Source organism: Lygodium microphyllum, chromosome 8, assembly GCF_053477565.2.
Source record: "Lygodium microphyllum isolate KBCC chromosome 8, Lygodium_microphyllum_v1.1.10, whole genome shotgun sequence".
Lineage (NCBI taxonomy): Eukaryota > Viridiplantae > Streptophyta > Polypodiopsida > Schizaeales > Lygodiaceae > Lygodium > Lygodium microphyllum.
The window spans coordinates 125,171,842-125,195,676 of NC_141142.1; positions in this window are offsets into that span (position 1 = coordinate 125,171,842).

Genomic DNA, 23,835 nt, shown 5'->3' on the forward strand with positions numbered 1-23,835 from the left:
ATATTACGAATTTGTATTTTTATTATGTATTTTTAGTCTCTTATATTCGTGATTATGACATCTTTTGCATTAATGGCATAGAGTCTCGGCTACTTTTATTTAATGATGTTTCTAGATTAACGATAATGACTGATGTAATCGAAATTCAAATTGGTGAAAAGCATGGCGCTCAGTTTTTTCCCTCCTTTCTTTTATTCCTCTATTGTTTTTCCCTCCGTTATGGTAGCCTAGTCCTCTCTCTCTCTCTCTCTCTCTCTCTCTCTCTCTCTGTGCATGTATCTCTCTCTTCTACCATGGATACAGAAATTCAACCTTCAACAAGGCGTCCAAGCTCCCAAATGACATCCATATCAGTGTTTAACTCATTCCAAATTGATGGAAGATGGATTCCTACTATCATTAGCAAAGGTAGTTGGATCACCATGCAATAAGCAAAACGTGGAAAAAGGCAAACACATGAGAGCTCGTTTATCTCTGCTTGGAAGGGCAGAATCCGAGATTTTAAGCTTGGAGCAAATAATAATAGCATCAAAGCGGTACTAGTGCAACATGTGTTCATGCATAGAGAGTTGTGTTTGAAACCTGGATCTTCAAAGCTTCCAATGCATAGACCAAATTGTAAGAATTTGATTCTTAAAGTTTTTCCTTTCTTAAACATGGTTTAGGTTTTTCCATTATAATATTTGTTTGTCTTGTAGATGTCTATCCCTCTAATCTTGAGGAATGGCAACCAATGGAATCTATTATTGATGTTATACATGGTTCAATTGGAGAAGAAATGTATAGAGGCAGAAAGAAGACAGAGCTTACAGAGAATGGAATATTCTTTCATGACCATTCTTATGTTATTCATATGCGGCGTTGCCAATGGGGATCAATAAAACTTCTTCCTTTGCCTGATTTTTCAAGCTTTGAGTGGCCTTTGCCAAGTGCAGCTACTACGCATGTTAGCTTCCTAGGAGTAGTGGTTGATGGCTTCTTCATGATCTAATTATAGCCTCTCTAGATCCACTAATCTTTGATGTAACTTCTCCTTTTGAGAGCCTACTATACCACATAATACCTGAAGGCTAGCTAATTTCACCTCAATAGGAAAAAGAGCCTCTTGTCTATAAACTAGATGAAAAGGTGTGAACCCTAACATGGTTTTGAAGGAGGTTCTGTAAGCCCATAGAGCTCCACTAAGGCACTTGTCCCAATCTTGGGGCCTTGAATGTACCTGTTTGCTGATGATTTTACAAACCATTCCATTTACCTTCTCCACCAATCCATTGCATTGAGGGTAGTAAGGGGTAGAGTGTCGTCGTTGAATATTTAGCTTTTGCATGAGTTCACCGACCACATTAGCTCTAAACCCTGGTCCTCTATCTAATATTATTTCAAGAGGGGTACCAAACCTACAACAAATGTTGTCAAAGATGAATTTACTCACGTCCTTAGCAGTGATTCTTCTAGTTGGCATAGCCTCGACCCATCTAGTCATGCAATCTACCCCCATGATAATATACTCTTTTCCTGATGGAGTGCGTGGTAGAGGCCCTATGGCATCAATTCCCCACTTCTCAAAGGGTCCATAAAGCTTGATTGGGGTTTGGGGTTTTGCTATGAGCCATCATGGTCCTGATTTCTGACATTCTTCACATGTTTGACACCAATATTTGACATCTCGGTGTAGACTAGGCCAAGTAAAGCCAGCTTGTAGAACCTTTCTACTTGTGATGTCGTATGCAAAATGGCCTCCACACACATCATCATTGCAAGCTTTTAATATTTCTTCAATTTTCCACTTTGAAGGCACTTTTCTAAGCACACCATCCTTACCAAGACAATACAAACTATTATTTACCATGTGATATCTTGTAGCCTTCCGAGCCACTATCTTTCTCCCTTATTCAGGTGTTTGGGAGCTTCTCCTTGCTCTAAGAGATATAGAATATCTTCTAAGTCTTCCTTGCCTTGCTAAAGTGGGGGTTTGATAGTCACTACTCCCACCATTGACTCATTCAGCTTTGATGATGCTAGATGGTTGGCATCCTTGTTCTGGTCTCTTGGCACATGATGTACTTGTGCCTCTCTATATCTTCTCATCAGAGATTTGGCCTCTCTCATTTTACTAGAGAGATTTGTATTTTTTCATGCCCATGTACGTTGCATCTGCCTCACCAATAGCATGGAGTCTCCAAAAGTATTCAACCTCTCGATTGAATTACTAAGACACCAACAAAGACCATGAATTAAAGCTTGATATTCTGCCTCATTGTTAGAGTGGACAACTTCCAAGATGATTCCTTTACCATAGATTTTCTCTCCTAAAGGAGAGAAAACAACAATGCCTACGGCTGCCTTATCCTTAGTTCTCTTATATGCACCATCAAAGTAGAGGCTATAAGCATCTATAAGAGTCTTTATGGATGGGGGTGGTGGAAGGTCCTTTCTTTTCACCCTGAGATTTTTCTCATAGCACCTGTTTGACAAAATATCAGCCAGGCATACTCGAGTTTTTTTTTCAACCTGCACTGTATAATCAAACTCTTGAAGTCGGACCACCCACTTTGCTATTTTGTCAGAGATTTCCATATGTTGTACTGCATAGGGAAACATATCCTCCTCAGTGATGATCACAAACCTCTTTGGAAGCAAACATGGCTGAAATTTGGTTACTGCAAACATGGGAGCCAACACTAGTTGTTCCATGGAGGTGTAAGCCTTCTCTAGGCTTTCATGAGGCAGCTGGCAAAATACACATGCCTCATGAAGGATGTTTTTGGATCTTTTTGTAGGAGAGCAGCACCAATGGCCTCTTCTCCCACGCTAGGGTTTACAAAGAATGTTTCTTCCCAACAAGGCTAGAGGATTATAGGAAGTGACCCCAACATTTTCTTTATCTCCTTAAAATGTCCTTCACTTTGTTCAGTCCATACAAGTGTTTCTTGGCGTGTCAGTGCTACAGGGGATATATGGCCTCAGAGAGTAAGTGTATAAATCTACCCAAATATCTTAGCTTTTGTAAGAAGGAGACTAATTGTTTGATGGAGGTTGGGGAAGGTAGAGCTAGCAATGTTTCTACATTTTTTGGATCTACCTCAATTCCTTCAATTGACACTACATGCCCTAGTAGTGCAACCTTGCTTTCCCCAATGTGACATTTATCCTTATTTAGTTGTCCACCCAACCTAGCTAAGTGAGTAAATCCTTCATCAACCTTGCATAGATGTATGTTCCTTGAGTTGTAAATAAAAAAGTCATCTATGAAAACCCTTATGGACTTACCAAAGTAAGGCTGGAAGACCATACTCATGAATCATTGAAAGGTTGTTGGGGCATTTGTGAGACCAAAGGGCATGACCCAAAAGGCAAAAAAACCCCACGGTGTGATGAAAGTGGTCTTCTTTTGATCCTCCTCTGCAATGCGAATCTGGAAGTAGCCACAGTAGCCATCACACACTGTATACCGCCCATGTCCTGCTACTTCATTCAAGATTTCATCCTGAAATGGGAGAGGGAAGTGGTCCCTCTTTATTGCACCATTTAGTGGCTTGTAATCCATGCATACTCGCCACTTATCATTTTTCTTTGGCCTCACTACTAGTGGGGAGACCCATTCTGAATCTTCCACTGGGTATATGAATCCTACATTCAAGAGTCTCTTCACCTCCATCAACAGTGCATCTTGTTGCACAACTCCCAGTCTTCTCAATCTTTGTACTACAGGTTTGCTTCCTTCTTTTAGTTGGATGTGATGCTTCACTGCAGTGACACTTGTAATGTGAGTATAATCAGAAAATAAACAATGATGCATGCTTCTTGAGAACATTCACATAACCCTCCCTTCCTTCATCCTTTATATCCTTGGATATCATCTTCTTTAGGCTAGCATCCCACACATATTCTCCTTGGATTCTTGGGCTGTCTTCTGATGAGGTAGGTTCCTTTAAGGTGATGCCCATAACTTTGAGAGTGCTATCACTCTCTCCACTTGAACTCTCTTCCTCTTCTACCGATGAGGAACATCCACTTGAGCTCCACTCACATCGGCAGACGTTTCTAGTTCAAGGTTCTCTTGACACCCACTCTTCAAGTTGTAAACCACATTTTAATCATGGCCACCCACCTTACGTGGCCTCAACTCCATATCCCCTGTTGCCCAATCTTGCCTAGCTTCGATACCCATAAGCCAAGGTCTCCCTAGGATGAGGGGATATTATTCTCCCTTTACTAGCACCACATAAACATCCACTACTACAGGGATTCCAAAAACAGAAACTCTCAAAGCTTTTGCTACACCCACACATGTGACCGCATCATTGTTAGCCATCTTTGCCCTAAAGGTTAAGGATTCCATTACTTCTAAGCCTAATTGATGCATAAGCTTTTCTGCCATGACATAAACCTCTTCTCCACTATCGATGTATGTTTTTCAAATCCGTTGACCTTTGATTCGAGCCTCCACTAAAGGCACTATATCTTTGAGGCCATATGCCTTGATCACACTAACCATTTTACTTTGCCTTGTCCTTGTGCTTACCATTTTTTACCATTGTCGTCGTAGCCTTGGGGAGGCATGAAGTAGTTGTGGCCAAGTAATTTTTGGCCCTTGAGAGCTCATATCTACTATCAGATCATAAGGTTGTGTTTCAGAACCCAAAGGAAAGTTAGAGATATCAATTTTAGACCTAGTTCGAGTCTTTCTCTTCTTCCCTTCATCTCTAGGTGCCTGTGATGTACTTGCCTCATTGATTGCTTTCTTGCTTGCCTTAGTTTGGACACGTATCCGCTTGATAGACATGGTCTCTACTACATCTACCTTCATCTTACCTCTCACTATTTCTTCTTGGAGCCTTCTATCCCTGACCACCTCCTCTATTTTTATGTCATTAACATTTGGTTGAACAATAGGGATTTCAGCTTGAACATAAGGTGGTTGTAAAATTACAAGTCATGATTGCTCTTGCTCTTGAGACCTAGCACAAGGAGGGCTTACTTGTTGTCGAGGACCTCTGGCAGGGTGATCATATCTTCTAGGGTGAGGACAATTGTATATGCCATGTCCATTTTCTCCACAGTTGTAACACAACATCTCCCTTGCTTGTCGCCGTATTTGTGGTTGATTCCCACCATTCCCCTTGATAGATCTTCTTGCACCTTGCACAAGATTCACTATCAAACCCTCTAGTTGATTAGTAAGATCGTTTATTTGTTGGATCATGTCTTCTTGACCTCTAACAAGGCCTAGTGCATTAGATACTTTTGGGAAAACTTGAGAGGCCTCCATAGTTGTGATGTTGTTTCCCAAAACTACTTGGCTAGCTTGGACTTCGTAGAGAATCTTTCTATTCTTTTCCCTAGTGATTCTCAAAGCATCTTCAAGTGTTTGAAATTTTCACCTTTACCTTCTCCCTAAGAAAGGGGTACAAACCTAAAATAAATCGATCCTTTTGAAGACAGTTTGGAGCTCTCTCACTAGGATTCAGTGAGTCTGACCACTACCCCCAAAGCTTCAAAAACCCTTCCTCATAAGTTGCATAACCATAAGGATCACTTTGATGGAGGGCCAAAAGCCGTTTCCATAACTCTTAAACTAATTTATTTTGTTGAAATCTCTGCAAGAAAGCTGCCTTCAATCCCTCCCATTTAGCTCTTTGGGCCAAATTTAGAGTTTGGAACCACATTCTAGCTTCTTCCTTGAGCACCAAAGGAAAAGCCCTAAACTTAAATGCTTCATCATCCCTCCTAGAGACAAGGAAGGCCATCTCAAGGTTGTCCAAAAAATCTACTGCATTCTTTCCATTGCACATAAAGAAGCTTGGAAATGCCATGTTACCTTAGTAGAGTACAAAGATGAACACGTCTAGACTTAAGTTGTATATTATGAGGGGAAGGATGAATGGGTTGACAGATGCATTGATTTCAGCAAGACGTCTAGGCCCCAGTATGCTTCTAATAATGCCTTGGAATCTAAGCTTTGTGTTGGCTACAATATGCACAGTTTGTATAGCAAGAGGTTGGATTGGTCCATACAACTCACGGTGATTCATGAGAAACTATTATAATAAAATAAAGACATGTACATTGAAGGATGCATTGTAGTCTAGCTTTGGAAAAATTATATGTTCTCGTGATATAAGAATCTCCCTTAATCTTTTAGCCCCAAATTACATGACAAGACGCTGCTGGAAGAAAATCTTCCTACTGATGCATACATTAACTCGGATGTTTTGTACAGAGTGGAAGGTGTAGAAATTCGGGCCATTATTATTATTCATAAGTGGAGACTACTTAAGGGAGTAGAGGAAATGCACTTTCTTGAATTATAAAAATTTTTCCCTAGAGTGTTTCTTTCTAGAACCCACCAACTTTGCTATACAGAGAATTTACTCACCAGTGATTGTTCTTGCCTTAGTGTGTCCATCCTCGGTTATATATATTTCATAAGGTGTGATGGCCACCTTTTCAACCACACCCAACCTTCGAGCTAGCAATAGTTGAAGGTAGTCTCAATACTTTGCACCTCTACAAAACTCCACAACATTCATACATAGTTGTCCTCCTTTGATGTGGATTAGGCCAGAGAGAGAGAGAGAGGGATTTGATGATTTGAAGACAAGGACCTCCCGAAATGGCCTTCACTTTGTTTGCAAAACGCTCACCACAATTATAAGAACCTAGCAATTGATGGCAACATGATTTTTTTCGTTGTGAGAGAATGAAATTTCTAAGGTGAACACCTTTTACCCACATATGTGGTGTCATCCGATAGGCATACTTCCTTTATTGGGCTTCCTTGGGAGAACATTGTGGTAGTTGTGGACTTCGACTACCTTCAAAAAGAGTTGGTGAAGGCATTGGAGAAGAGCCACTTGGAGCACTTGTTGTAGAGGATGCACCACTATGTGTTGTATCATCCCCCATAAGGAGATAGAGAATTGTGAATGAGAATGTCCTCAATGGGGGCACCAATTTATGATGAAGGAAATTCGGTATGGCAACCTCTATACTATGCCAAACTCCCTTCTGCCACAAAGTGAATGAGGTAAGGGCACCACCTAGTCATGGAAGAGCGGACTAGGACGCTATGCAAGAGGGAGAGGAGCTTGTGAGGGAGAAGAGAGGAAAACAGAGACAAAGAGAGAGAGAGAGAGAGAGAGAGAGAGAGAGAGAGAAAGAGAGAGAGAGCTACTAAAAATAGATGAATCAATAAAACTTAAGAGGGCACAAGAGATGGAGAACCTTCAAGATATAACCAATATACACAATATGGACACCAATAGCATGGGCTTATTACACTGTAGAGCATGCATAAGCTATAGTAAGGGAATGAACTGCATAAACTCATGAGAGAGATTGGGGAAGGCTCAATAGGGCTGAAGAAGGCCTCTTGGCTTTCTCTTGCAAATTACAAAGGAGAAGGCCTCTTTATATAGTCCTTGAGGGTGTTTAGGGAGGAGGTTAAGATAGAATAGGAATTAACACCACCAAAGCTGCATTAAGGCGGTTCCACCAATGTGGAAGCTTCATCTAGATGTTTTGTTGACAAATTTTGTACTTAATAAAGTTCCATTGATCATAAGTGAGTTGTCTCCATTCTTCCCCCCCATAGCTTGAGTCCCAGAGCTCTCCTATAAAAAAATATAGAGAATCTGCATAAAATAAGATCATATCTAGCAATAATGGAGAGAGAGTAGTGAGAATTCATACATTACTACTACAATTAAGGATGATTTGAGGGTGATTTAGGAGGGGAATTCTAATGGTTTAGTAGCTTGAGAGAGAGGAGAAGAGAGGGGAAAGGGTTGGGAGTCTAATGAATGATGTTTTATAGAAGTGTCGAGCATCCAATTTGGATTTTGGAGGTGTCCACCATCTGATCATCCACATCAAATTTTTGGAATCAAATGGATAGCATCCAATTGGACATGCCAGGGTAGTCAGAGCATCAGATTTCCCAAAATCAAACATCTAAATGTAAAATTCTAGCAATTAAACCCTATGATCTCTCTTCGATTCCGCCAGTGTGAAGGTAGCAAGACAACAAAAAATCAACTCGAAGTGATGATTTTGACCACACAAGCATGCAAAGAGCTCCAAAATACAAGAATGGATACACAAGAAGGCTTCTATATGCTTGGTATATTTAAACAATGCCTATGGAAGACAATTGATCCACTCGAAGCTCAAGGTCTCTCTCTCTCTCAAGATCTCTCTCTCACTCAAGCTGAAAGTGAAATTGAGCTTCCCCCTTGCTCTCTGGGGTCTTAAACCCTTGTTCCACTCAAGCTTCACCTCTTTGATCATTCCTCTTGTGGCATTAACACATTTAAGAACTCTTTTTTTCCTTTTTTCCTTTGTTTGTACACTATTTGGGCTTGTTTTATAGCAATAACCCTAAAGCGTTTCACTTTGATCTCTTGATCCTATCCTACTCTAAGTGCAATAAAAATGAAAACCCAAATATTGAAATGATTTATTATACTCGCCTACTCATTAAAAACCCAAAATACTTACTTTTTTAAAAATTTAAAGACCCCAAGTCTCCTACCTATATCAAGCACCGTTTCAAGGATGAAACCCTACTTTAACGCTCAATTTGAGATGCACAAGTGCTCAAGAATCCATAGTCTTAACAATGGAACCAAAATGAAGTGGGAGCTCACACTCATCCGCCAAGACCCATGGACCGCTTATTGCTTCAAGCATTTCAACTAAGCACAAATGGATATCTCTCACCTAGCCGATGCACCTTCAATCATATGGGGGTGTAGTGAGCTCACCTTGATGCCAGAATGAGTTGCATCCTCCTTGCAGCAAACTAGTAGCTCCATGATTCAAGATGCAAGCTCAAGCAACCCAAAGCTTCCATCCTCCATAGCCGTGCGCAAGACAAGAGAAGAGAAGAAGAAGAGAGATGATGACGGAGAGTTTCTTCTCCAAGATCCCTTGCCCTCACACACTCACTCCCTCACACTCTCACACTCCCTCTCTCAAGAACACACAAGTAAGCAAGAAGTAGAGAAGAAGACAACAAGAAGAGACCACTTTTTCCACACACCAAAGAATGAGCTTCTCATTCACTTTTTTGAGTTTATATACAAGCCCTAAATCCCTTGGGCACCCATCCCCTTTTTTACATAACCGGGCATATTGCCAAGGTCCTCTTTCCCTATTCCGTTCTAGTTGCCTTATCCCTTCACCTATGCCCGTTTAGACTTTACAATTTGCACAGGAGTGAGCCTGGCACTCTTTTACAAAATTTTAGTGGTGCCCTTGCATTTTAAGATGTGCCTTTATCTTCAATTTTGCATTTGAGGTCGCCCTTGTGCTTTTTTCCTTTTTTCTCTTATTTCTTTGCCTGACTGCCTTTTTTTACATTATTCCATTTTTTTTTAAATTCCCACCTTGCATCGGGGTTAACATGGACTCCCTCTAGTGCAAATTGTAATTAAATCTAGTAGTACTTCGGATATGAACATCCAAAAAGTAGATTGGATACCCAAGGGGAATGTGGAAACTCTAACCCTAAAAATTTGTATAATAAGGATGAAAGATAATTTTGGAAAAGGCTATTCATATATATGTGCTCCTTTCTTATTTTTGAGAGAGAGAGAGAGAGAGAGAGAGAGAGAGAGAGAGTAATGATAAAGCTCCCATCTCTTCTGTGAGTGCTCTCTCACACATATCTCCATGCTCCCTCTTTACACATGAAGGCCATAGAGGGTGAAAAGAGAGAGTGGGTACATCTATGAGTTGTGGATCCTTCTAAGAGCTAGCTTTATTCTTGAAGGAGGGCCAAGGGAAGCGATCACCACAATGGTTTCATATTTCTTGTGATGTCTAAAAGGCTAGGTGAGGGCTAGCCTAAGGATTTCATACATCGAAGCTCTTGAAATAATAGGAGTGTGCCCAATGGTTCCAAGATGTTGAATAATGTGTGTCATATTCCATTACCAAGAATAAGGACACATTGGCCACGAAGTCATACATATTGCGCATTGTAGAATAGGAGATTGTGCAAATGCCAACTTTCAAACACATATGTAGAGATAGGATTTCATTTCCTTTTGGTTGATATGGAATTGGTTGGTAAATAAATAATATTTTTGTTGATAAGATAGAACTAAAAGAGGATAGGATAGTCAATATTCATGATTAATTCTCATTTTTAATTTTTCTAAAAATGGGGCTAGTTTTCTAGGTTAGTTTTAGAGAAAAATAAAGGAGGAGAAGAAGGAAAAAGAAGAGGGAAAAAAAGAGAGAAGGAAGAAAGAAGAAAAGAGGAAGAAGAAGAAGGAAAAAAAAGAAGAAAATAGAAGAAGAAGTTCTCCCCAGTTAGTCTAATCCACCTCACTTATGAGCCTATTACTAAAAGATTTTCAATCCACTGATTCAAAAGACTAGCCCATATTTGAGTTTTGAGTAGGAGTTTAATAATTCATGCATGCATCTTTACTCTTTCTCCTGCTTTAATACTACCTTGATGCTACAAGAGGCACTGTGCATCTTGAACAACAATATAGACTTCTTCAAGATCTATATGGATGTGGGACCATTCTCGTATTTCTCTAGAATTCACTCTCAATGTGCCAAAAATTTGATGTATGCATTGCTAGACTCGTGGGTGTTGTATTACTAGCTACATAAAAAAGGCTTGTTAGCACAATATACACATTCAAAATAGTCAAAGGCACATAGTGTAACTAGATATTACTAATGTCCTATAACTCCTATTTGAAGAACTCTAGCAATGTTCCCCCTTATCTAAGATCTAGATTTTGAGTCCTGGAGATGAGGGCATGGATTAGATTCAAGGTAGGGCAATTGGTGTGGCAATCAAGCAGTGTATACTTTACATATTACCATAGTCTCTCTACTAGGTTTGTAGCGTCCATGTTGCTGCCTTGGAAGAGAATACTAAACTTGGACTAGGCTTCCTCCAAATGCAAGTGGTGTCACACCTATGGCAACAAAATAACCATATCTTATATTCACAAGTATGTTTCTTGAAAAGGCTTCCAACTATGATGAAGCACCTATGACAATAGATTCTTGATCCATGTCTTCTTTGCATGGAGCTAATACAATAAAATATGACATGCAACCTATCCCATCCCTAGTTAGTGGTCCAAAACCCAACAATAAGGATCATTGTAAATAACCTTTAGGAACTCCTAGATCTCTACAATCCCATGACCTATTCTAGTCCATCATAGTAAGGAGTCTAATGTATCTCATGCGAGAATCAAAACAAGCATCTATCAATTTGAAAATACATGACTTACGATCGGTACCGCAATTGGATTGACAGTGATGCCTTTGCCCAAAGCTACGTTGCTGGTTGTAGGATTGCCATATCCACACGCGACATTCTTCGACCATCATCCGCAAGTACACTCAAGAGATTAAGAAGGCACAATAGATTTGAGATGGGAGAGGATATGAGAAGATGGCTAAGTCGAGGATCAAGATAGAGGGAATTGTGCAGCCTCTCGAGGTAGCTCCTCTCTCTCTCTCTCTCTCTCTCTCTCTCTCTCTCTCTCTCTCTCTCTCTCAAGCTCTTTGATCTCAAAATATCTTGGAGGGGTATCCTTCTCTCTACCTCTCTCTCGCAGCCTCTCGGGTCTCCCTATGCTCGCTTGTGCCTCCCCATGCCTCATATTTATAATGAATTAGAGAGGAGGGGATAAGGCTGAGAACAAGAGTGGAGGGGCTCTTGGAAGAATCAGTGATCTGATGCTCAAATCATAAATCTGATTGTTGCATTGGATCCAAAAGGGGGGTAAAACTCCAAGAAACTTAATTAGAAATCTCTCTGCTCACTCCTTCTTCTTCTCTCTGTTCCAAGTGCTGTCTGCCTATGGACTGTGATCGCCGCGCGCATGATCTCACCAGTCACTTTTCTTTATTTTTTTCTTTTTATAAAATCTTCAAAATTAACTAAAACATCACTTGTCTTTTCTCCTAAATAACTTTCAATTCTATCTTTTTAGGATAATATCTAAAATATATCACTTTTTTTGCCCAAAAATCTAATATTTTTGGACCATCCAAACTATACACATTAATACTAGTGATTAATATGGCTCATAAGTCTCATTCACGTTGTGACTTCCGTGAAGGGTGGCTACAGTCCCTATCAATGCGAGAAAAATATCAAATTTACGACCCTCAAAATTTTTAAATATTTTTTAAATTAAATAAAAATTATTAGCTATTAACATTAGTTTTTCTACATTAGTTAGTCTTTCGTTAGTAATCTTACTAACTTATTAACTGACTAACTAACTTTCAAACTAGCCAACTAACTTTTATTGCGTGGAAATATTACAAAGAAAGGGTAGACTATGCTCTCTGGTTTGCGATTCTTCTTTGAATTCTTGCTCGAAGTCCCTCGATGTCTTGTTTCATCATGGGTTGGGGATGGGGCTGCTCTTGTTTTTCAAATCCAAGTTCCCTGAGCTCATCAGTGGAAAGCCCGGCCTGTCACAAGTAGTTGCATTGTGGTTCCTGGGTTATGCATGTGTCGATTAGGAGTGTGCATTCTTGGAGGCCATACCTTAAGGCTCTAGTTGTCAACTCTAACGTCCTTTTCATTCTCTCCACTGAATCCTCGCCTTCAACTCGTTTGACATGAAGGACTGTGCTAAAAAAGGATTGCCTTTGTGTGTCAGAACATGCTTCAATGGCCTCATCTCTGGATTCTATGAGCACCCTCTCGCATTTTGCCACTACCATCCACCACTACCATGCGCTCTGTCAATCCTTGTACTCTTTCGAAATTGCGTCTCTCCCACTACTGTGCCTTCTCTTATAGATCTTCCTCATCCCTTTTCATCTCCTGAGATAGCATCATTACCACCTATTGTTGCTCATTCCACACTTCTAGCATTTGGGTTTCTCATCTCGAAGGTTTAGCTACTCTTCTGCTATCCTCCTACCTTGCTCAACCACGGAGAACTACTGGTGGGCCTCTGCAAGCCTTTTTGATAGATCTTCAATAATTTGTGCATAGCTTTCTAGCTTCGCCAGGTGCAATTTTCTTTCGGTCATGGCCATGGCCATTAGTGCCTCCACCTCCTGGCGGGCATTTTCCAAGTTGTCTTGTAAGCTTCTAGTAGATCCATCTATGGGATCTTCCTTCTCTTCCACCACAACTTCTACCTCTCTCTCTATCCTTCCTTGCTCTTCCATTGCTAACCAAAACCTAAATACCATGACATCCTCTTGTTCTTGGCATTGTTCTTCTGATGTGCCTGGTCTTCTTCATGTTGGCTCTCCCATAGTTCTGCATTCATCTCTTCGACCCGTGCCATTCGTTGCTGGAGCTCTGTGTATTGTTGGATGAGCAACTTGTAGCCCCGCTGCTCTGCTAGTATGTCTTGGGCTTCATCCTCTAGCCTTTGCCTTAGGCGATCTTCATTCTCTTGCGCCTCCTTTTCTTTGGGCACTGAGCTATTATTTCAAGTTTCTAATTTCTTTCTAATGTTCCGTGGCTTTCCATGTTATCTCTAGCCTTAACACTGCAAAAATTTCTCTTTTGACCTCTAGTTCTACAACCATGGCCTTCTTCTCTTTCTTAACCTTCTCTAGCTAGGCTAGGAGTGCAGCAACATAGGCATCGTAATCGACAGCTGGGGGCACTGTAGGTGGTGGATGCTTCCAACCTTTGCTTTTTGGGTCTTGCCTAGACTCTATGTTTACTACTGCAGTGGCCTTTTTGCTCTTGCCCCTGGCACCATCTCTTGTACTTTCCTGACTAGGAACTACATCATGGACACGAGCTGAATGGTGCCCATGGCATGTGTTGGCTCCTATGTTGTGGAGGTGGTGATGGCAGTTTGAGGTGTGAGAGTTGAAGGGAGGGGGTGAAGCAGGGCTTTGCCCTTTCCTGTAACAATTGGGGATGCTTCAATGTTGTCGTGTGGTTCTCCTTCATGCCATGGGAACAAGGTGGCCATTTCTTTGGCACCATGGATGTCTTCTATAGATTTGTTCATGGCCTCCTCTATGTCTTCATCCTCCTTTCTCCTTAGCTCATTAGCCTCTTCTTCCACTCTCCTTCTTCTCTCCTCCTCAGCCCTCTCTGATTCTTCTTTCACTTTCTTCATTTCTTCCTCCTCTTTTCTCCTTTGTTGCTAGGGCTTCGTGGCCTTTTTTTGGGTATTAGTCTACACCTCCTGCTCTCCTTGGTTCTCTTGATAGACTGCTCTATGCCAAGAGAAGGTGACTGATGGGGTGTCTTTCCCACTTCTTCCTCAACTCCTTCTTCCTCCTTTATTGCTTCTTGGATGATTGCTATCAAGACCCCATTCAATCTAATCGTGGAGACCTTAGAAGCGGGCTTCTTTCATGTTGATCTGGTCATTGAGGTTGGGGATTCCCCTCCTACTGGTGATGCACTTGTGGCTAGGATAGTGGCCAAGGTCTTGATGGTTTTTAAGACAAACCCATTTCAATCCACTTATTCAAGAGACCGTGCAGCTATGCTCTCTAGCAATAGCACACAAATCCTATTCATCAATGTGTTGTACCTCTATCCAGAGAAGAAGGCATGGACCATCTTCGCTTTCATCTGTACTTTTGGGTTTGGGATGTTTGCTAGCCTATCCACCATGTGCACATCATGCTTGTTCACTCCTAGCATGGCATATACATCTCTTCGATGGCATTTTTCTTTCCTAGGGGCCAAACCTAGGGCCTTCTAGATCATTGCAATGCTTAGTGGTACCTCCACTTGATGTTCTTCTTCTCCCATCCTAATGGATACTACGAACATCACTCGTAGAAAGGTGCAATACTTGCTCGTGGTTGGGGTGGAATTGAGCTAGACAGTGATGGTGAAACGGACTTGATAGTGGTGTTTCTAAGGAAAACTTTGTAGTTTGATATGTGTGTCTAGTGCTGCTTTGAGGTACTAAGGGTGGCTCCAATGGTATAGATGGTATGTTGTCTTCCTCTTGCGCAGCCACTAGGGTGCCAAGCTCTTTGCACTTGGATGATTCCGGGGTACCAAGCTATTGTTTCGGTCAAATTATTGGTTAGGGTTTGATGATCGCAATTGTTGTAGGTTTTTTGTAGGCTTTGGAGCTTGGGTTTCATGGGTGTTCACTGCCTTAGCAGGAGTGTGGCTTCCTGGAGATGGGTTGCAAGTGATGGTCATGGTTTGGCTATGCCTCTAGGATTTCCCTTATTGGGCACCCATATCTAAGTTTTTCCTTCGTAATATCCTTGGGCTTGCAATAGAGCTTTGGGGATCCATTGTGGCTTGATTATGTGCCTAGTCAATAGAGTTGGGTTGGTCTCTTTGTTAGATATGATCAATGCCCCACCCTCATTAGGTGCTACCAATGTTCCATGGTGCTCAAAGTTGTAAGGCCCCCATTATGAGGAGAAGCCATATGTGAGCCCGGACATTGGTTGAGTCCTGACCTGTATATCAGATGAGGTCTATGTGACCGGATGGCAAAAAGGTGATCATTGTGGGTCTAATCTTTGGGTTAGACAGAGTAGTTAAGCTGGTAGCAAATCGAGGCACATTGCATCGAGTTGCGGGGTAAGAGAGTTATCAGGGGCCCTAGCCAATGGTAAAGGGAATATTCCCTAGAATATTCCCTAGCCAACTAGTGGAGGTGCACATGGAAGGTCAACAGACACATGGGCACATGGAAGGTCAACAAACACATGTGCATATGAAAGGTCAACAGACACATGTGCATATGGAAGGTCAACAGACACATGGGCACATGGAAGGTCAACAAACACAAGTGTGTATGGAAGGTCATCCATCATGACCCCCTTCACAAGCTATAAAAGCTAAACCTCTTCATAGCTATCGATCACTCATCTTTCACGCAATCAGAGTTGTTGTTCCAGCTAGCCTTAAGCTCTTCACATATCTTCTATCTAGATTGCCATCTAAGCTTCACACAGTGGAAGTGCACGGGTGGACAGAGCCATCTTTGTATCAGTTGTTTGAAGTTAAATAATTTACTGATTCTCCTCTTATCTGTTGTGTACTCTCTCTATCTCTTTCTCAGATTCTGTTCATTGTGCCGTGTAATATTTTACATGGTATCAGAGCCTAGGGGGCTCTAGAGATCGGAGAGCATGCAAGAGGCAAAGGCTTCAACAGCAAAGAGAAACTATGTTGACTTCCGGAAGTGGTGCAGGAGGAGGTGTTGCTGTACCGGCTATTCAAACATTGAGGATTCGTCCACCAACCTTCAGCGAAGGCAAGTTAGATGGTACAAACTACACCTTGTGGAAGTTCAAAATTACAACTATCCTTGATTCTTATGAGCTTCTGAAGACTGTGCTCGGGACTAACACAGAACCACAGCCTACTCCCGACCCATCAAATCCTAGTGTGATGATTCCTCTGAATGCAGATCTTCTGCGAGCTTGGAAACGAAGGAATGCAGATGCATTGTGTGCCTTAGTTACAAGCTGTTCTGACAGTGTTTTGACTTTGATTCAGCATACAACCAAAGCGTCAGAGGCTTGGAATGTACTAAGGAGTCAGTATGAAACACGAAACCAAACAAGGATTCAAAACTTGGAGAATCAACTAGCAGTGGAGAAGTTTGCTGAAGGAGAGACGGTTGAAGCATTCATCACTCGGATTAAGAATCTGCGTGACCAGATGGTTGGCATTGGGATACAAAAGACTAGCGAAGAGCTAGCTCGGAGGTGTCTTCGGATTTGTCCAAAAAAGTTTGATGGACTAGTAACTGCCCTTAATACTCAGGTGAGACCTCAAGCTTTGACTTTTGAGGAGTTTTGTGCATTATTAATGGAGGAGGAGTTGAGGCTGAAAGCCCGAGAAGGAAGCAACAATGGAGATGCTGCATTCTCTGCCAATGCAAAAGGCAAAGGTGTTTCCTCCACCAAAAATAATGGTGACAAAAAGAAGAAGGGCGGCAAGACGAAGTTTCAAGGAAAGTGCTTCTACTGCAAGAAGAAAGGACATGCAATTGTAGATTGTCGTATCAAGAAGGCAGATGAAAAGAATGGTACCCTTAAAAGTAAAGGGAAAGAGATAGCCAATACGGCTGAAGCGAAGTTGGAATTATTCATGGTGACCATTGAGGAAGTGTACTCCTCGGCGCAAGAAGAATCTACCACTGACTCATGGGTGTTGGATAGTGGGGCCTCCTGTCACATGACCAACAAGAAAGGTCTATACAGTTCTATGCAACCTCTACAAGAATCCATCACTGTAACAGTTGAAAATTATGCTAAATGCCCTACTGCGGGCACAGGTACTATTTCTTTTGTTGCTGCAAATGGTGAAGTCAAAAAGCTTTCAAATGTGTTGTATGTTCCCGAAATCAAGAGAAATCTCTTATCAGTTGAGCTACCATAACTGATCTTGGTCATGAAGTGAGGTTCAAGAAGACAGGTGCAGAAATTATTGATAGTGCTGGCACAATTGTTGGCAAAGGAGAAAGAAGGAAGAACCTGTATGAGCTAAGTGCTCTTATAGCCACCGCTGGAGTGGGCACAAGTAAGCTTTGACATGAAAGGTTTGGACACATCGGATTTGCAGTATTGAAGGAGATGCAAAAGCAAGGTATGGTTTCTCACCTACCTACAATAACTGAATTGAAGGAACCATGTGAAGCTTGTATGATGGGCAAGCAACATAGAAAGGCATTTCCATAAGAAAGCAAGAATAGAGCACATGCTCCTCTAGAGTTGGTGCATGCTTACTTGTGTGGTAAGATGCCTACACAGGCCTTGGGGGGATCTTCTTATTTTACGTTGATTGTCGAGGACTACAGTAGGAAGATGTGGGTGTACTTCCTTCGTGATAAGGCTCAAGCTTTTGGTAAGTTTAAAGAATGGCTAATACTTGTTGAGAATGAAACAGGGAAAAGTGTGAAGAAATTTAGAACAGATGGTGGTGGTGAGTTCAACTCAAAGGAGTTTGAAGGCTTTTGCAAGAGCAAAGGGATCAAGCATCAATTGACGACGCCTCACACACCTCAGCAGAACGGTGTTGTGGAACGCATGAATCGCACCATTGTGGAGATGGCAAGATGCATGCTAAAGGGCAAGGGATTGCCTAACCATTTTTGGGCTGAAGCTGTTAATACTGCAGTCTACATTCTAAATCGGAGCTATACAAAGGCTCTCAAGGGAAAAACACCTCATGAGGCTTACACTAGTAAGAAACCATCTGTCTCACATTTCAGAATTTTTGGATATGAATGTTATGCACATGTTCCAGATGAGAAGGGAAACAAGTTACAACCAAAAGGCAGAAAATGTATCTTCTTGGGTTATCACAACCAGGCTGTCCCCAGAAACCCTAACTGTAACTCCATAGTCATTTTCACCTAAGCTCAAAAAACTCATCATTTTCTCTCTTGTGCCACCTAGAGCAACCCATTTCCACTTTGATCTACTATCCCAGCATCAAATCAATAAGGAGAATGACTTCAAAAGATTGAAGAAGGATCAACGAACCTAAACTAAGAAGATTCAAGTTCAACATCAACTCAAACATAGTCTTTACATAGTGTGTTTTCACACTATCATTACTTATGTCTCTTGACACACTATAATCTGCTCTTCCACTGGTAAAATTTGATAATTCTAGATTTTATTTGCTGATGTCTCTGCAAATACAACATGGGAAAAGACTTTCCAATAGCAAGCTTGCTTCAAAGGAGTCAAGTTTCACACCTGGAAACCGCATCAAACTCATCCTAATGAAGAAGGGACTTTGAGCCATTACCACTAGAAAAGAAAAGAAGCCTCGTGATGCAGACCTTGTAGTCACTTGGCAAAATAATGATGATAAGGCTTAGGCCATTATCAAACTAGAACTAGATGATATATCCACCATGTGGATAACTATGATACTTCACATGATACATGGAAGAGACTCGACATTTTGTTTGGTGCATAGTCTAAGTCATCAAAGTATGGTCTCTTGATTGAAATTTTCAAGCTTGAAATGAAGTCCAACACATCACTTGCCACACATCTAAATTACATGGAAGGACTTCAAACCCAGCTTGCAAGAATCAACATTAAAATGGAAGATGTTTGCATTGGAGTTCCACTTAAAAGTTTGCCTTTTGAATATAATAATGTATCAACAACTCTAATCAATATGCCAAACCCTAAGCTTGTTGATATCGAGCATCACTAGTAGATAAGGAAAAGATGCTAAAAACTAAGGAAGAACCAAGCACCTCTAGAGATAAACAAGCATTATATGTTGGCAACAGGTACAAAGAAAGAAGGGTCAACTTTTCTATGACTTTTGCAAAATGGCCGAATACATGGAGAAGTTCTGCCACACAAGAAAGAGGTCTCAAAAGGCCTATCTAGTTGTTGTTAAAGAAGAAGAAGAATATGGAGCAAAAGAAGAATAAGAATAAGAAGGACAAACCTCATCAGTCCTATTCCGATAGATTTTTTTAGCCTTCTATTGCCTATCCCTAATGCTTTGGACATAAACTTGAAAAATCCTCATGTAGCCTTGTACTATAGCCTCTCTACGCTATGTGAGGCCTTGTGTTACAGCCTCTAGATGTCCATCCTGTTTGTGGTACCCACACTTAGCCATTTCTGTGATAGCGTTTGGTGTTTTGCCATGTTTATGGTGTGCCCACACTTTGCAGGTGTTACTTTCACTAAAGCCTCTATAAGCTTTGTATTTTTGGTTGTGATTGAGGAGGGGTGTTGAGATGTTTGCAATCCTACCTACTTCAATCGCTTTGTAAGGAGCAGTAAGGGCTCAGGACTAGAATCCCATATGCATAATAGGAGAAGTGCTATCATCCACTTTCCTATAAAGCATTGTACTTGCTATCTTTTCTAATGCGATGTCATAGTACTTTTTTCCTTCAGTAAAGTCTATGTGTCATTGACAGCCAATACACAAGATTGTGTTTATGAGTCCAAGATTCCATCTTGGAACCCAATTTACTTGTGTAACAGTAATTCATGTCAATGTCTTCATGAACTCACTCTTTCTCTTCCAACCTCCATAGCTTCAGCACATGCTCTAGATCTTGCATATTTTAACATGGTATCAGAGCTCAATTAAGCATGGTCTTAGCTCAATCCAACTCTTCTATTTTCTCTTCTAGCTTCTCCTAACCTGAGGTCAACTTATGGTTCCAATTTTCACTCTTCCTTCAATGAAGCTTCAACGTGGTTGCCATAGCCAGACAGGACCCTACTCACTTGGAGGAGTTGTTTCTCTACATCCAAGCAATATTTTCTCTTTCTTTCTTCTAGAGGATCATTCCTCAACTCAACTGCTCCTCCCTGTCCCATGAAACCTCAACATTACTCGTCGCTAAGCCCAACATTATGATGATGTGCATCCAACATGGGAAAGACTCTCCAACAACTTGCTTCAAAGGAGTCAAGTTTCACACCTGGAAAACCCGCATCAAACTCATCTTGATGAAGAAGGGCCTCTGGGCGATATACCACTAGAAAAGAAAAGAAACCTTGTGATGCGGACCTTGTAGTCACTCGGCGGCAAAAGAATGATAATAAGGCTTATTCCATTATCAAACTAGAACTAGACGTTAGCTATATCCACCATGTGGATAACTATGATACTTCACATGATACATGGAAGAGAAACAAAGTCCAGCACATCACTTGCCACACATCTAAATTACATGGAAGGACTTCAAACCCAGCTTGCAAGAATCAACATTAAAATGGAAGAAAATGTTTGCATTGGAGTTTCACTTAAAAGTTTGCCTTATGTATATAATAATTTTCAACAACTCTAATCAATATGCCAAACCCTAAGCTTGTTGATATCCATGCATCACTAATAGAGGAGGAATAGATTCTAAAAACTAAGGAAGAACCAAGCACCTCTAGAGATAAACAAGCATTATATGTTGGCAACAGGTACAAAGGCAAGAAAGATCAACCTTTTTTGTGGCTTCTACAAAAGGATCAAAAACACTGAGAAGTTCTGCCATGCCAGAAAGAGATCTCAAAAGGCCTATCTAGTTATTGTTAAAGAATTAGAAGAATATGGAGCAAAAGAAGAAGAAAAACAAGACCACAAAGATAAGGACAAACCTTATCAGTCCTTCTATTTGGATAGACTTTTTTAGCCTTCTATTTCCTAGCCCTAACGCTTTGGACATAAACTTGAAAACTCCTCACGCAGCCTTATACTATAGCCTCTCTACACTTTGTGAGGCTCTGTGTTATAGCCTTTGGATTTCCATCATGTTTGTGGTACCCACACTTAGCCTTTTCTGCGATACCTTCTAGTGTTTTGCCATGTTTATGGTGTGCCCACACTTTGCAGGTGTTGGTTTCACTAAAGCCTCCATACACTTTCTAGTTCTCGTTGTGATCGAGGAGGGGTGTTGAGATGTTTGCAATCACACCTACTTCATTCTCTTTGTAAGGAGCAATGAGGGATCATGATTAGAATCCCATATGCACAGTAGGAGAAGTGCTACCATCCACTTTCCTATAAAGCATTGTACTTGTCGTCTTTTCTAATGCAATGTCATAGTACTTTTGTCCTTCAGTAAAGTCTTTGTGTCATTGTTAGTCAATACACAAGATTGTGCTTATGATTCCACACTTCCATCTTGGAACTGAATTCACTTGTGTAACAGTAAGTCATGTCAGTGTCTTCATGAACTCACTCTTTCTTTTCCAACCTCCATAGCTTCAGCATCTACCATGCTCTAGATCTCACATATTTTAACATGGTATCAAAGCTCAGTTGAGCATGGCCTTAGCTCAATCCAATTCTTCTCTTTGGTCTTTGAGCTTCTCCTAACCTCAGATCAACTCATGGTTCCAATTTTCACTCTACCTTCAATGAAGCTTCAATGTGGCTGCCATGGCCAGATAAGATCCTACTCACTTGGAGGAGTTGGATTTCTCCATCCAAGCAATATCTCCTCTTTCTTTCTTCTAGAGGATCATTCCTCAACTCAAGGTGCTCCTCCTTGGCCCATCAAACCTCAACATTACTCATCGCTAGGCCCAACATTATCGTTCTTGCAGGTCATTGCTCAAAATGCGCCTACTACCGTTTGTACCACTAACACTATGCCTACAGTCCATGATGTTGATGACCACCATATGGATTTTTATGCCCATCAATAAATCTTCATTTCCATATAATTTTTTTTCAAAATGATCAAGTATAGCTGGTGCAATGTCAAAAAAACCAACCTGCCCCCAGAAACCCTAATTGTGACTCCATAGTCATTTTCACCTAGGCTCAAAAAACTCATTAATTGTTTTCTCTCTCCTGCCACCTAGAGCAATCCATTTCCACTTTGATCTACTGTCCTAGCATCCAATCAAGAAGGGGAAGGACCTCAAAAGATTGAAGAAGAATAAACGACCCTGAACTAAGAAGATTCAAGTTCGACATCAACTCACACATATTCTTCCCATTGTGTGTTTTCACACTATCATTACTTGTGTCTCTTGACACACTGTAATCTACTCTTCCACTGGTAAAATTTGATAATTCTAGATTTGATTTGCTGATGTCTCTGAAAATCCAACATGGGAAAAGACTCTCCAACAGCTTTCTTCAAAGGAGTCAAGTTTCACACCTAGAAAACCCGCATCAAACTCATCTTGATGAAGAAGGGCCTTTGGGCCATTACCACTAGAAAAGAAAAGAAGCCTCATGATGCAAACCTTGTAGTCACTTGGCAAAATAATGATGATAAGGCTTATGCCATTATCAAACTAGAACTAGGCGATAGCTATATCCACCATGTGGATAACTATGATACTTCACATGATACATGGAAAGACTCGACATTTTGTTTGGTGCACAGTCTATGTCATCAAAGTATGGTCTCTTGATTGAAAATTTCAGGCTTGAAATGAAGTCCAACACATCACTTGCCACACATCTAAATTACATGGAAGGACATCTAACCCAGCGTGCAAGAATCAACATTAAATTGGAAGAAGATGTTTGCATTGGAGTTCTACTTAAAAGTCTTACTTCTGAATATAATAATGTATCAACAACTCTAATCAATATGCCAAACCTTGAGCTTGTTGATATCCAGGCATCACTAGTAGAAGAGGAAAGATGCTAAAAACTAAGGTAGAACCAAGCACCTCTAGAGATAAAAAAGCATTATATGTTGGCAACATGTACAAAGGTGAGAAGGATCAGCTTTGCATAAGTCGTCGGCTTCCTCATTAGAGATTAGTTGCATGCGGTTATGTAGGAGCTTGTCATAGTGATTGTCAAGATATTCTTGCTCTTTCCATGATAGAGGATAGGGAAAGTATCCCTCAAGTTGCTCCCTAGGGAATGTGCCAATGTCTGCAAGGACATAGACACATGCGAATATTTTAAGTTTAGCATCCAACTTAGTCAAGCACTCTATGTGACACTTCTATGTTCTATGAAGGCTTGCTCAGTTGCTATCTCATGCAAGGTTCTGGGAGTTTCCCTTGGCTTTAGTATAACTAGGGGCTCAAGCCTAGATGAGCAAGATTGGTCAATGCTAGGGTTGCTTATGACCTTGGGGTTTTCATGTTTCTCTTGAGGCTTTGATGTTATTGTGTCATGGTTCTCCTCAGATGTGACTAGTATAGTTTTGTCACCCTATTGTGACAGTGTTGTATCCACTCTTGATTGGTCAATGTAAGTTCTAATGTCAATAGGTTGAGTGTTGTAAGAAACCATTGATAGTAATGGTTGCTTTGACTTTCACAACACACGAATGTGTGTGAGGTTTCACCGTTGTTAGGAGAGATGGCGATGGGTTCATTCGTGGGGTGGACTCAATGCTTTATTTCCAAGATCTTCAGTACTCTTGGTCTCAATCTTCTTGATGTCTACAA